This window comes from Erinaceus europaeus, chromosome 9 (genome assembly GCF_950295315.1).
Source record: "Erinaceus europaeus chromosome 9, mEriEur2.1, whole genome shotgun sequence".
Taxonomy (NCBI): domain Eukaryota; kingdom Metazoa; phylum Chordata; class Mammalia; order Eulipotyphla; family Erinaceidae; genus Erinaceus; species Erinaceus europaeus.
In genome coordinates, this window is record NC_080170.1 from 37,500,171 (window position 1) to 37,511,437 (window position 11,267).

At 38.0% G+C, this 11,267-nt stretch overlaps 1 protein-coding gene across 1 annotated transcript in view; it reads right to left on the reverse strand.

Moving 5' to 3' along the window:
* Positions 1-1,135: 1,135 nt before the first annotated feature.
* The window catches only part of LOC103119301 (arylacetamide deacetylase-like), a 523,062-nt gene continuing 512,930 nt past the window's right edge, over positions 1,136-11,267 (reverse strand). The window contains exon 6 of the transcript XR_009551564.1: positions 1,136-1,456. The gene's annotated coding sequence lies outside the window, so the exon portion shown is untranslated. The remainder of the gene's footprint in view (positions 1,457-11,267) is intronic.

An 11,267-nucleotide genomic window follows, 5' to 3' on the forward strand; every position in this document is an offset into this window, starting at 1 on the left:
GCATGGGAAACTGAAAGTAGGAAGCCTGCCAGTAATGGAGGCAGTTTGCTCTCAACCTATAGGAATTCAGGAGTGGAGCCCCCTGCTGCAAACCACAGTGATTCTCCCTCCCCCTATTCATTCCTTATCTGCTGGCTTTCCCATTTCCCTACCATAGAGATACTGAACCTGGAAATCTAAGTAATCAGATTTAGCGGATTCTTCTGTCAAATAAATCTTAGGATGTTCATCTCAATTGAAATTAGTGGATAGCATCATGTCACTTGGACAAATAATTTCACCGCTGGTTCATTACTTTCTCTTCTGAAATTCAAGCAAGTGAATGAGATTTACAATAAATTCTGTCCATAGAATTCCTTTGGTCAAGTCAGTAAAATAAATCTCTGCTAATTTTTAGGCATAGTGATTGCCATTATGAAATATTTATTTATTTATGGTAGAAAAAGAGGGAGAGGGACAGAATATTGCTTTGCCATATACAGTAGTTGGGGGTTGAACTCAGTACCTTGTGTTTATAAGGCTTAAAAGCCCAGTAGTCTAGCTACTGCACTACCTCCTGGGCCATTAGGCATAGTGATAGTTGAAGCTAAGCTTTCTTCCTGCTTCCGTTTCCTCAGAAGAGAATCCACTTGTTAGCTTAGATGTGATCCACAGTTGAAGAAAACATTTTGTCTATTGCCTGTGATTGTGTGCATCCTGTTTTCAGTTTCAGTGCCAAAATGGTCAATAAGCACATTACTCTCAAGGTGAATTTTGCAATGTTTTCTAATTTCCCAAGCAGGGTATCATTTTTCTTTCCTCCAGTTGCAGCCAATTTCTTCCTCTCAGTGTATCTCTGCTATCACTCAACTATAATTCCCAATTCGTCTTCAGAATTTTTACATCAGGTTGAATTGTTCCTAAATGAAGGAAAAAATCTGCTATTGTCTGTCTTGGCCTGGAATATTTTTTCATTCTCTGAACAATTGGGGGGGCGAAAAAGGATGCTTAACAGTATTTTCTTCACTGAATGGCAAAGTCTATAAAACAAGAAAAATGTCAAAAAAATTTCAGGTGTTAGTATGAGAAGGAAAATAACAAGTTGAACAAAGCGTAGAAAGAATTCTGCCACAAATAAACTCTTCACAAACTACAGATTATTTTTATCTTTTTTTTTTTTTTCCTCCTCCAGGGTTATTGCTGGGCTCGGTGCCTGCACCATGAATCCACCGCTCCTGGAGGCCATTTTTTTTTTTTCTCCCTTTTGTTGCCCTTGTTGTAGCCTCGTTGTGGTTATTATTATTGCCCTTGTTGACGCAATTCGTTGTTGGATAGGACAGAGGGAAATGGAGAGAGGAGGGGAAGACAGAGAAGGGGAGAGAAAGATAGACACCTGCAGACCTGCTTCACCGCCTGTGAAGCGACTCCCCTGCAGGTGGGGAGCCGGGGGCTCGAACCGGGATCCTAACGGCGGTCCCTGCGCTTTGCGCCACATGCGCTTAACCCACTGCGCCACCGCCCGACCCCCTATTTTTATCTTTTTTATGTCATTCATCAGACATGTGGGTAGCAGTGTTTATTTTGTTAAGTCTTGTTCCTTGTATTTATTATCTTTTCATTCAACAATGAAATATCAATTATTATTTACTTCACTACATATATTTTGCTCTCACATTAGTTAAGACTCTGCTAAAAAGAAAAGGCAAAGGAAGAAAGGAAGAAAAAAAGGGAAAAGAAAAAAAGTGAGCTTTGTAACTAAGAATCAGTTTACTATAGGACAAAAAAAAAGAATTAACAAGGTTTTTAGTTTATGGGAGAAGTAATCATGAATAAGTAATTTCATTATATTTCAGAAAAACACACGGTGGATGGGAATCCCTTAATAAAGGAAGCAAAAGGAACAAAGGGAAGCTCAAGGATCATAATGAGCTTTATAGCCACTGAATAAACTGACCATATCTGTGAAACTGAAATTGAGGGAGCTACAGATGAAAGTTAGCTGATCTCATTGTAGGTCAGACTGTCTACGTGGCAAAACTGGCCCAGGACACCCAGCACACACCATTCAATGTTCAGCCCCAAGCCCACCTCCTGCATTGTCCCACACAGAGGAACTCATCAGAATTAACACCAGGGGAGTCCATCTAAGAGGATAATTTTACTTATAAACCCACATCACACCCCTCTTTTTTTTTTTTTTTCTGGGCTAGCGACCTGGTAAGTTATCTCTTCTCACTATTGAATGAAAACATTTTTTCCAATGTAGAGGTCAGTTTGTATAACATACATCTTCCTAGAAAACTATCACTATCATTTTGTCCATAGTTTTAAATATACTTTTATGGAGTTTATAAATAATAAATCTTGATTATGTTAATAACTTCCATTTGTAGTTATATTTCCATCTTCATATCTTATTTACAAAATATTATTTTCCTCTTCTATCAATTAGGATAATGTTATAATATTTTTAGTTAAATAGTTATTTTCAAAAAGCAGTCCCCTTCCAGTAAAAGCAAAGATATATATTTTGTAAATTACACATAGGGGGCTGGGCGGTGGCACACCAGGCTAAGATCACATAGTACTAAGCGCAAGGACCCCCACAAGAATCTGGATTCGAGCTCCTGGATCTCCACCTGCAGGGAGGATGCTTCACAAGTGGTAAAGCAGTTCTACAGGTACCTGTCTTTCTCTTTCCCTATTTCCCTCTCTTCTTTCAATTTCTCTCTGTCCTATAGAACAAAATGGAAAAAATGATGGCCAGGAACAATGGATTTTTGGTGCTGGCACTGAGCCCCAACAATAACCTGGAGGCATGATTAATTAATTAACTAACATAATTAATTAATTAAAATCACAATGCAATTCTAAGATAATTTTTAGTAGTTCACAATTTGGTATTGAGGAAAAATTAAATAACTGAGAAAGGATAGTAACTAGGAAATCTTAACAACAAAGGACAGTTTCTCAAGATGATTATAGTCAGCCCTAAAGGCTTCATTGTCTTGTCACCTAAGTTTCACTGTTAAGGTATATGGAGTCACAGGGATCAAGGTTGTTTAGATGGCTCACCTCTTGCACAGGGGAGAGGAAATGTTAGAACTTTTATCATCTCTCCAAAGGTAACTTTGATGATTGAAATAGGATTACACAAAAACTGAAATCATGTTACGAAAGGAAAGAAATGAATGCTTGGGCAGAAAATTATGACGGATAACTACTGTGTACTTACTGCATTTTTGTTTTCTCTTGTTGAATTCTAGAGAGTAAGTCATGCATCACCACCAGAGTATTATTATATACAACCTGATTATGTGTATCTGAAAACTCAAAATGATGACTTCAGTAAGATTGAAGTTCACTTCTCACATAAGAGACAGTTGCTCAGGGTCCTTCCACAGATAGTTGGTCGCCCTTTTGAAATGGGAATATAGATTGACCTGTCAAATCCCATATCCAGCAGAGAAGCAATTACAGAAGCCAGATCTCTCACCTTCTGCACCTCATAAAGATCTTTGGTCCATACTCCCAGAGGGATAGATAAAGACTAGGAAAGCTTCCAGTGGAAGGGATGAGACATGAAACTCTGGTGATGGGAACTGAATTGTATGGAATGGTACCCCTCTTATCCCACAATCTTGTCAGTCATGATTAAATCACTAATAAAAAAAAAAAAGAAGATAGTTATCTTTAATATGAATTCTAGACTTCAGGCATCAAAACTGATTTTCAGAGAGTTCAACAAATGAAGGGAGTAGAAAAAAAGAAAGAAAGGAAAGAAGGAAGGAAGGAAGGAAGGAAGGAAGAAAGATAGAAAGAGTCAGCTTTTGAGTCAGCTCCTGAAAAAATTGCATACCCAGAACTTCCTTCTTTCCCACTCCTCCAAACTTAAATTACATTCATTTATCAAGAACTTTGTCACCTAACCATGCAGGAGAATGGCTGAGAATGTAGGGCATTATAACACACACAGAATCTGGGTTCTCAACTAAGGAAGGAATGCCTCTACTATCAATACATTTAGGATTCTCTTCTCTGATCTGCATAGCGCAAGATTAATTCAGAGCAGCTGAATTAATAACAATCTGAGCATTTAAGACAACTCACTTTTTAGCAATCAATGGGGTTATTATGTCTAAGACTGAAAGTTCTCTTTTCCTTCTTGCCAATCATTCATACTTCCCCCCTTCTTAATTGGCTTCTATTTTCAATCAAGTACAATTGCCCTAAAGTCAGAGCCACATTCCACTGATTAGAGATGTCTTCTAATGATTAATGAGCCAGTCTGAAATTCACACTTTGCTTATTTAGAACACGATAGCATCATTTAGTAAGGAACTTTTGAGAGTTTATTATTTCCCACTGCCATATTTCTAATCAAGATCTCATATGCATAAAGATTGCTTCAAGGGAAATCTGTTTTTTTTTTTTTTTTTTTGGTCTTATTTACAAGAAGAGTCATCTTGGCAAGCCATGAGTATGTTGAGATGGATTATCTAGTCAAATCTGAACATAAGTTAAAAGACCTCAAGGATTCTTAAAACTTAATCACAATGATCTTTAAAATGCTAATATAATCACATGAAGTCAGTTATGTTAGAGATTCATGTAGTCAGCCCCTAATCCAATTCCATTACTGCAAACACCATCAGATGATTCCCAGTAACTTGCAGACCAGCTCTGGAAGTTGAAGATTTAGCATCCTTTGTGCCAGTTCCCTGCAGATGGCACCATTTGAACTTTATTTTGTTGAGAAAAGATACAAAACTTATTTTCTCCATGTGTAAATTTTATAAATTTTATTTTATTTTATAGAGACAGAGATAAATTGAGAAGAGAGGGGGATATAGAGAGGGAAAGAGACAGTGCACTTAACTAGGTGCACCACTACCTGGCCTTGTACCTTTTTCTCAAATTAGATGTTTATTTGCCACCAAAATTTTTGTTGGGGCTTTGCTCATGCAGGAGTCCACTACTCCCAGTGGACTCATCTTTGTTGTTGCTATTAAGATGGTAGGTGAACTGGGGAGATAGCATAATGGTTATGAAAAAGACTTACACGCCTGAAGCTCTGGTCCCAGGTGCACCACCATAAACCATAGCTAAACAATACTCTGGTCTCTCTTTTTGATTAAAATAAATAAAACTCTTTTTAAAGGATGGAGGTTGAGATAATAAAACATGTTCTATTCAGTACTAAATTTCAATATTATGACATAGTACTCCTAATGTCAATGGAGCAATGGAAGATTAGTTTTTTGAAAACTGTAGTGGGTGCTGCAGTATGCTAACCACATTCAGGTTGAAGGGCCTCATTCCCCCCTCCCCCACTGTTGTAAGTGTGTTAGAGGTCACAATTGTACCCTGTTGAGGCAATTACCCTTCCTTTGAAGAGGACTCAATTGCTTGTCTTTCTCCATGTATAGCTCATATCCTGTGACCAGGCAGTGCAGCAAGAATAAGGAGCCTAGTATGGGACTGTAAGATAGCTTATCAGTCAGCATTTGCATTTTACCTTGAATGGTTCAGGTTCAAGCTGTGGTGTTCTAGTATACAAATCTCCAACTCATTATCAGTCTTCTAGAGTTCAACATAAGTCACCAATGTCTCAAAAATATGAATCTTCATCAATAATGTTTTTGGGGGGCAGTGGCACACCTGGTTGAGTGCACACATTACTATGCACAGGGATTCAAGTTCAAGCCCTGGCTCCACACATGCAGAGGGCAGACTTCAGGAGTGGTGAATCATAGCTTCAGGTGTCCCTCTCTCCCCATCACTGTCTCCCTCTCCTTTCTCAGGTTCGCTCTGGCTTATCTAATAAAATAGAAGAAAAAAAAAAGGGAAAAAATGGTTGCTGGGGTGGTGGGTTCATAGTGTAGGCACCAAGCTATAGCAAGAACTCTGATGACAATAAAAACAAACAAAAAAATCTTAAGTTTAAGACATTGTGTATTATGACTCTCCAAAAATACTTGTTTGAAAACAAATGTGTTGAGTTATACTATATCCTGCTTAGAATGAACTTATCTCTGACAGAATCTAGCGGCAAATATGGATTTCATTTGCCTATATTCTGAGTTAAAACTCAGATTTTAAAAATTTTCTTTATCTTTATTTATTTATTGGATAGAGACAGCCAGAAATCCAGAGGGAAGGGGGTGATAGAGAGGGAGAAAGACAGAGAAACGCCTGCAGCCCTGCTTCAGTCACCACTTGCAAAGCTTGCCCTTGCAGGTGGGGATCGGGGGCTCAAACCCAGGTCTTTTTACACTGTAACATATACAATTAACCAGGTACACCACCAGCTGGCCCCTAAAGTTTTGTTAAATTTTTTATGTTTTTTATGTTAAGTTTTATGTAAAACAACAGAACACCACTTATACAGGACATGCTAATAGTGATTACATTCACAAAAACAAAAAAATTAAATCAACTGCAAAATATAATCTTTGCTTCTATTGAATGATTACTTCTGAACGATATGATCTGTTCATTCCTTTTATAATTTAAAAACTATACAGATGCTAGGCTTCCCTGGATTGAAGACCCCACCAATGTGTCCTGGAGCTCAGCTTCCCCAGAGACACACCCTACTAGGGAAAGAGAGAGGCAGACTGGGGGTATGGACCGACCAGTCAACGCCCATGTTCAGCGGGGAAGCAATTACAGAAGCCAGACCTTCTACCTTCTGCAACCCTCAAAGACCCTGGGTCCATGCTCCCAGAGGGATAGAGAATGGGAAAGCTACCATGGGAGGGGGTGGGTTATGGGGATTGGGTGTTGGGAATTGTGTGGAGTTGTACCCCCCCTACCTTATGCTTTTGTTCACTAATCCTTTCTTAAATAAAAAATTTAAAAAAAAAAACAAAAAAAAACTATACAAACGACACTAGGATCAACTCCCCAGTTTTTATGCAGATTCTCATTCTGTCAATCAAATGCTCTCTTTCATAACATGTTGCTTTTCATCCTTGAAAACAGTTGACATCCCTATGATTAAGATTATCCCCTCATTTAAACGCCCCCCCTCCTAACTTCCTGTGTTTTTCAGTATTACTTTTGAAACGGTAATAAAAGGTGTTTTGATGGATTGGTTTGTTTCCTGATGACTTATAAGCCAACAAACTTTAAGGATAGTACAAGTGTTTAAAATTTTAAACAGCAAAACCAGTTTAAAATATAAACTTGTTGAGTGGAGTGTCTTTACTTTTATTATATTTTACCAGTACTGATTTAAAATTGTCTTTAAAACATGAGGGAAAAAGGATATTGCCCCAAAATTCTAGACAGTGTATTATTATTAATTATTTTCAAAAACAGTGCTTCTGAAAACAGAAACTCCTGGGAAATTGTGGTATTAATATATTTTTATTCCTTCAGAATTTCAGCCTTCAAACACTTTTTTTCTCCCTCTGCCAGTGCATTCCTAGGACTTCTTGTTTCCATGATTCCACAGCTCCCACTGGACTTTCTCCCTACTTCCTCTTTCCAGCTGAAAGGTGAGAGACACGCAGGGAGAGAAAGACAGAGAGAAAAGAGACACCACAGCACTGCTCTACCACTTTGCCTGGTGATCCCATGTGATGTTCTGAGACTCAAACTGGGGGCCTCCTGCAGGTGATAAACAATGAACTCTGAAGTGAGTGATCTCTTTCCTGGCCCTAGACACTGTTTTTTGACTGGTAGGCAGAAACTATATCTGAAGAAATACATGAGTCATGTTGTTTAGATGATTTTAATTTGAAATGATATCACTTCAAATTATACTTTGTAATAAATAAGATTGTTCTTCTAATCTTAGCATTAATTATTAAAATCATTTTGAAATGTTTTGTATAAATAAATTTCAAGTTTAAAATGATTAAAAGTCTATTATAGACTTTCCCCCTTGTAGCAAATCTGAATAAGGAGATTATTAAATACATGTAAAATTTTTTAGTGATTGATTATTGACTGAGCTAGATTGCTTTTCATGTTCTTGACTCAAATTTTAAGACAGGAAAGCATTATCAGTTTCTTTAAATAATCTTTGCAGTGTCCTATAATGGCTCTCGATTCCTCCTCAAAGCTACTTAGATCTGATTTTTAGGGGCTGATAACTATTCACTGATTCTATTTTCAAGAGTGAAAAGGCAAAAAAACATAGAACAACTTCTGAGCAATTTTAATTTTAGTTTAGAAAAAAAAATGTGGGTAAAATAACCCAAAAGGCTGTGTTAGCATTTCAGAAGAGGGTTGAGATTGTTTTGAAAGGTGAATGTAAAGGAAAGCCTTATTATATGAAAACCAGGCTTTCCCCTTAAGAAAAACTATTCTGAATAGATTTCTTTCCTTCAAAGGATGCAGCAATAGATGTGATTGACAAGCTTGCCAAAGAGTCAGTCTTCCAGTTGTGTTCCTCTTAGGAGCCAATTTCAGTGAGTGGTTATATTTTGAGGTGCTGTCATAGAGGTTTGGGAAGGAACGGGAAATGTTACCACTTTGTGTCTGCAAATCTCGTAGGTATTCCATTTCTGCTTGTCATATCCAACTTTTTAATACAATGTTTTAGAAGTTTGGGAGGATATATGTAGGATTAGAGTGGCAATCCATGGCATGAGGGGTAGTTCTGGCGCTGTGATGTCTCACCCTCTCTGTCTCTCCATCTGAATGAAAACTGGGGTGCAGAAGGTGGAAAGTCTGGCTTCTGTAATTGCTTCTCTGCTGAACATGGGTTTTGGCAGGTCAGTCCATACTCCCATGAGGAGCTTACCAATGAGACAGCTTACCCGGGAAGGAGCCTGCTTGACCTGTGACCCAGGTTCAAGCCCACACCCTCACGGCACCAGAAGATTACTTGCTGTGATGTCTCTTTCCCTCTATTTCTCTTTTTGTATTTGGGGAAAAAAAATAGGAGGGAAGCCCCAGCAAAAATAGATGAGAAAAAGGATAAGAAAAGAAAAAAATTTGTACAGGGCAGTGAATCTCTTGAATGTGAAATCTTGGTTCTGCAAATAAAAACAGAAACAAATGAACAAAAAACAGAGGAGAATAAGAATAAGAAGGAGAAGGAGAAGGAGAAGAAGAGGAAGAAAAGAAATGGACTAGATCTATTTCTATTAAACTTCTGTCAAAGAGCTATTGAATATCAGAACAGTACTTTATTCTTTTTTAATTTTTTTTTATCTTTATTTATTGTATAGAGACAGTCAGAAATCCAGAGGGAAGGGGGTGATAGAGAGGGAGAGAGACAGAGAAACACCTACACCCCTGTTTCACCACTTGCAAAGCTTTTCCCCTGCAGGTGGGGACCAGGGGCTTGAACCTGGGTCCTCATGCACTATAATGCTCACCTGTAATGCAGTGTGCCACTGCCTGGTCCCAGAACAGTACTTTCTAGACTCAATCTTTCTTAATTTCCTGTCATTTTGACTAATTATTTTCTATTGCAAAATGAATTGTGTGCCTAGCATGTAAATTCAGATGTAACACATTTATTTATATTATTAATACTCCTCTGAGTAGAATGTAAGTATCCCTTGTATCCTAGATAAATGCAACTCTCAGAGCACTAAAGGAAAGGTATGAGCATTTGTAAAATTAAAGTTAATCAGTCTTTCTCAGGACAAACAAATCTATAAAATTTGCAAAGTACCATGTTTAGTCTACAGAGAAAGGTGTTATCTCTTTAGGAGGAACACTTCTTAATTACTTCATGTGGCTTCTTGCAGGCACTCAATAAATCTTAACCATAATAACACTAAAAAGTAGTATTTGACTGTGAGTATAAATAACTGAAAATAAGTAGCTTAACAATATATATAATTTGTGGATGGGGAGGTAGCCACATCGGTAGGGCAGAATTTAGGGGTTGTAAAATAACTCAATGCTATACTGCTTTGCCATGTGCATGACCAAGGTTCAAGCCTGACCCTCACTTCATTGAAGGATTGTTTTTTGTTTTTTTTTTTGCCACCAGGGTTATTGCTAGGGCTCATGACTACATGATTCCACTGATCTCAGTGGTCATTCCCTCCCCCATTTTCTTTGATAAAGGGTGAGGGCAGGGGGAGGGAGAAGAGATGGAAAGGAGAGATATCTGCAGTACAGCTCCACTGTTGTGAGCCACTTTTCCTCTCAGTCCTCACTGATGGGAAACTGGCACCATCTAGTACATGCATAATTTCACTGCTCCTAGAAGGAACACTCTCTCCTGCAGATAGAGACACAGAGAAAGCTAGACAGCAGAAGAGTCACCACACCATAGAAGCTTCCTCTGGTGTTATCATAGCACCTCCCATGAGGTTCTGGGGCTCAAACGAGGGCCATAAGCATGGCAAAGCATGAGCTCTCTCCACAACCCACCAGAACCTTCCATCGTCAGAATCACCTACCCACAATATGGCTTCCATGATCCCATCTATCACACACAGGCAGAAAGAAAAACACTGACTGTGCAAAATGGCAAAAGCCTGCCAAATTGGTGATGATATTAAAGGACCTAGGTTGTGGATGACAGTACTCTGCAGAGAGCTTTCACAGAGAGATGAGAAATTGTACCCATATGCACTGTAAGCGATTATACCCCTGCCTCTCCCATAAAGATGATTAGCAAATGGAAGTGAAAACAAGATTAAGATAAATGAGTGTCAATCTTTCCCACTGTTATTATTGTGGTGATAGTGGTGATAACTATTGAGAAATCCACAAAAAAAAAAAAAAAAGAAAAAATAATAATCCCTTTTCAGTGGTTTGTTTTTTCACCTGACTATAAATATTTTCCTTTCAGCATCTGCTGGAGCCAATTTATAGTAACTTACAGAGCCAACTGAAATATTTTTAAGAGTTCTGCAAGCTGGTAGTTAAGCATACACTATTATAAAAGTTAAGCAATGTAAACAGACTTAAATAAATCATATTATGTGAACAGAGATGGTAAATACTTAAGGCAGACAATCCTTAATTCTTTTACTCTAGTCGTTGTCTTTATCTTTGAGGTTACGGACATTTACTATATCTGTTTGATGGAAATACTACATGACAGAAGACTATATCATACATGCTACTGTATGATTCTCCATAATTCTGCATTTAGTAGCATTGTATTGGTAGCTTAAAACTAGTCATAGGGAAGATATTTCCACCACTGAAGACTGTAGTTGACAACATCTAAAATGGAAAGGAGGCATTAAATGCATTTTTTCTTTTACTAATAAATGATTTGAGGGGGCTGGGTAGAGGTGCACCTAGTTGAGAACACACAGTGCCATTTAGAAGGACCTGAGTTCAAACCCCTGTCCCAT